This window comes from Aegilops tauschii, chromosome 5 (assembly GCF_002575655.3).
Source record: "Aegilops tauschii subsp. strangulata cultivar AL8/78 chromosome 5, Aet v6.0, whole genome shotgun sequence".
Classification (NCBI taxonomy): Eukaryota; Viridiplantae; Streptophyta; class Magnoliopsida; order Poales; family Poaceae; genus Aegilops; species Aegilops tauschii.
In genome coordinates this window covers 555,434,908-555,439,171 of record NC_053039.3, presented here as the reverse complement: position 1 = coordinate 555,439,171, position 4,264 = coordinate 555,434,908, and positions in this window count along the sequence as shown.

Here is a 4,264-nt window from a genome sequence, read left to right as displayed (position 1 = left end):
AGGAGTGGATCACTGGACAGCGGTCAAAAATTATCCTTAGTGGAATAAGGAAATGTTTCTCGGTTATGGAGAGGTGACAAAGAGTTCGTCGTAAAGAGTTACGTCGATGCAAGCTTTGATACCGATCTGGATGACTCTAAGTCTCGATACATATTGAAAGTGGGAGCAATTAGCTAGAGTAGCTCCGTGCAAAGCACTGTAGACATAGAAAATTTGCAAAATACATACGGCTCTGAATGTGGCAGACCCGTTGACTAAATTTCTCTCACAAGCAAAACATGATCACTCTTTGGGTGTTAATCACACAGCGATGTGAACTAGATTATCTACTCTAGTAAACCCTTTGGGTGTTAGTCACATGAAGATGTGAACTAATCACATAAAGATGTGAACTATTCGTGTTAAATCACATGACGATGTGAACTAGATTATTGACTCTAGTGCAAGTGGGAGACTGAAGGAAATATGCCCTAGAGGTAATAATAAAGTTGTTATTTATATTTCCTTATATCATGATAAATGTTTATTATTCATGCTAGAATTGTGTTAACCGAAAACTTAGTACATGTGTGAATACATAAACAAACAGAGTGTCACTAGTATGCCTCTACTTGACTAACTCGTTAATCAAAGATGGTTAAGTTTCCTAGCCATGGAGAAAGAGTTGTCATTTGATAAGCGGGATCACATCATTAGAGAATGATGTGATAGAGTTGACCCATCTGTTAGCTTAACACGATGATCGTTACAGTTTCATTGCTACTGCTTTCTTCATGACTTATACATGTTCCTCTAACTATGAGATTATGTAACTCCCGAATACCGGAGGAACACCTTGTGTGCTATCAAACGCCACAATGTGACTGGGTGATTATAAAGATGCTCTACATGTTGGGAATCGTAGCATAATTTAAAAATTTTCTACGCTCACCAAGATGCATCTATGGAGTCTACTAGCAACGAGGGGAAAGGAGTGCATCTACATACCCTTGTAGATCGCGAGCGGAAGCGTTCCAATGAACGTGGATGACGGAGTCGTACTCGCCGTGATCCAAATCACCGATGACCGAGTGCCGAACGGACGGCACCTCCGCGTTCAACACACGTACGGTGCAGCGATGTCTCCTCCTTCTTGATCCAGCAAGGGGAAGGAGAGGTTGATGGAGATCCAACAGCACGACGGTGTGGTGGTGGATGTAGCGGTTCTCAGGCAGGGCTTCGCCGAGCTTCTGCGCGCGAGAGAGAGAGAGGTGTTGCAAGGGAGGAGGGAGGCGCCCAAGGCTGTTGTGTGCTGCCCTCCCTCCCCCCTCCTTTATATAGGCCCCCTGGGGGGGCGCCGGCCCTGGAGATCAGATCCAAAGGGGGGGGGGGCGGCCAAGTGGGGGGGAAGGGGTGCCTTGCCCCCCAAGGCAAGGGGGAACCCCCCTAGGGTTCCCAACCCTAGGCGCATGGGGGGAGGACCAAGGGGGGCGCCCCAGCCCACTAAGGGCTGGTTCCCTTCCACTTTCAGCCCACGGGGCCCTCCGGGATAGGTGGCCCCACCTGGTGGAACCCCGGGACCCTTCCGGTGGTCCCGGTACAATACCGGTAACCCCCGAAACTTTCCCGGTGGCTGAAACTGGACTTCCTATATATAATTCTTCACCTCCGGACCATTCCGGAACCTCTCGTGACCTCCGGGATCTCATCCGGGACTCCGAACAACTTTCGGGTTTCCGCATACATATATCTCTACAACCCTAGCGTCACCGAACCTTAAGTGTGTAGACCCTACGGGTTCGGGAGACATGCAGACATGACCGAGACGCCTCTCTGGTCAATAACCAACAGCGGGATCTGGATACCCATGTTGGCTCCCACATGTTCCACGATGATCTCATCGGATGAACCACGGTGTCGAGGATTCAATCAATCCGTATGCAATTCCCTTTGTCAATCGGTATGTTACTTGCCCCAGATTCGATCGTCGGTATCCCAATACCTTGTTCAATCTCATTACCGGCAAGTCTCTTTACTCGTACCGCAATGCATGATCCCGTGACTAACGCCTTAGTCACATTGAGCTCATTATGATGATGCATTACCGAGTGGGCCCAGAGATACCTCTCCGTCACACGGAGTGACAAATCCCAGTCTCGATCCGTGCCAACCCAACAGACACTTTCAGAGATACCCGTAGTGCACCTTTATAGTCACCCAGTTACGTTGTGACGTTTGGCACACCCAAAGCACTCCTACGGTATCCGGGAGTTGCACGATCTCATGGTCTAAGGCAAAGATACTTGACATTGGAAAAGCTCTAGCAAACGAAACTACACGATCTTTTATGCTATGCTTAGGATTGGGTCTTGTCCATCACATCATTCTCCTAATGATGTGATCCCGTTATCAATGACATCCAATGTCCATAGTCAGGAAACCATGACTATCTGTTGATCAACGAGCTAGTCAACTAGAGGCTTACTAGGGACACTTTGTGGTCTATGTATTCACACATGTATTACGATTTCCGGACAATACAATTATAGCATGAATAATAGACAATTACCATGAACAAAGAAATATAATAATAACCATTTATTATTGCCTCTAGGGCATATTTCCAACAGTCTCCCACTTGCACTAGAGTCAATAATCTAGTTACATTGTGATGAATCGAACACCCATTGCGTCCTGGTGTTGATCATGTTTTGCCCTAGGGAGAGGTTTAGTCAACGGATCTGCTACATTCAGGTCCGTGTGTACTTTACAAATATCTATGTCTCCATTTTGAACACTTTCACGAATGGAGTTGAAGCGACGCTTGATATGCCTGGTCTTCCTGTGAAACCTGGGCTCCTTCGCAAGGGCAATAGCTCCAGTGTTGTCACAGAAGAGAGTCATCGGGCCCGACGCATTGGGAATCACCCCTAGGTCGGTAATGAACTCCTTCATCCAGACTGCTTCCTGTGCTGCCTCCGAGGCTGCCATGTACTCCGCTTCACATGTAGATCCCGCCACGACGCTTTGCTTGCAACTGCACCAGCTTACTGCTCCTCCATTCAAAATATACACGTATCCGGTCTGTGACTTCGAGTCATCCAGATCTGTGTCGAAGCTAGCGTCGACGTAACCCTTTACGACGAGCTCTTTGTCACCTCCATAAACGAGAAACATATCCTTAGTCCTCTTCAGGTACTTCAGGATATTCTTGACCGCTGTCCAGTGTTCCTTGCCGGGATTACTTTGGTACCTTCCTACCAAACTTACGGCAAGGTTTACATCAGGTCTGGTACACAGCATGGCACACATAATAGACCCTATGGCCGAGGCATAGGGGATGACACTCATCTCTTCTATATCTTCTGCCGTGGTCGGGCATTGAGCCGTGCTCAATTGCACACCTTGCAATACAGGCAAGAACCCCTTCTTGGACTGATCCATATTGAACTTCTTCAATATCTTGTCAAGGTATGTACTTTGTGAAAGACCAATGAGGCGTCTTGATCTATCTCTATAGATCTTGATGCCTAATATATAAGCAGCTTCTCCAAGGTCCTTCATTGAAAAACACTTATTCAAATAGGCCTTTATACTTTCCAAGAATTCTATATCATTTCCCATCAATAGTATGTCATCCACATATAATATGAGAAATGCTACAGAGCTCCCACTCACTTTCTTGTAAACACAGGCTTCTCCATAAGTCTGTAAACCCAAACGCTTTGATCATCTCATCAAAGCGAATGTTCCAACTACGAGATGCTTGCACCAGCCCATAGATTGAGCGTTGGAGCTTGCATACTTTGTTAGCATTCTTAGGATCGACAAAACCTTCCGGCTGCATCATATACAACTCTTCCTTAAGGAAGCCGTTAAGGAATGCCGTTTTGACGTCCATCTGCCATATCTCATAATCATAGTATGCGGCAATTGCTAACATGATTCGGACGGACTTCAGCTTCGCTACGGGTGAGAAAGTCTCATCGTAGTCAACCCCTTGAACTTGTCGATAACCCTTAGCGACAAGTCGAGCTTTGTAGATGGTCACATTACCATCTGCGTCCGTCTTCTTCTTAAAGATCCATTTGTTTTCTATGGCTCGCCGCTCATCGGGCAAGTCAGTCAAAGTCCATACTTTGTTTTCATACATGGATTCTATCTCCGATTTCATGGCTTCTAGCCATTTGTCGGAATCCGGGCCCGCCATCGCTTCTTCATAGTTCGAAGGTTCACCGTTGTCTAACAACATGATTTCCAGGACAGGGTTGCCGTACCACTCTGG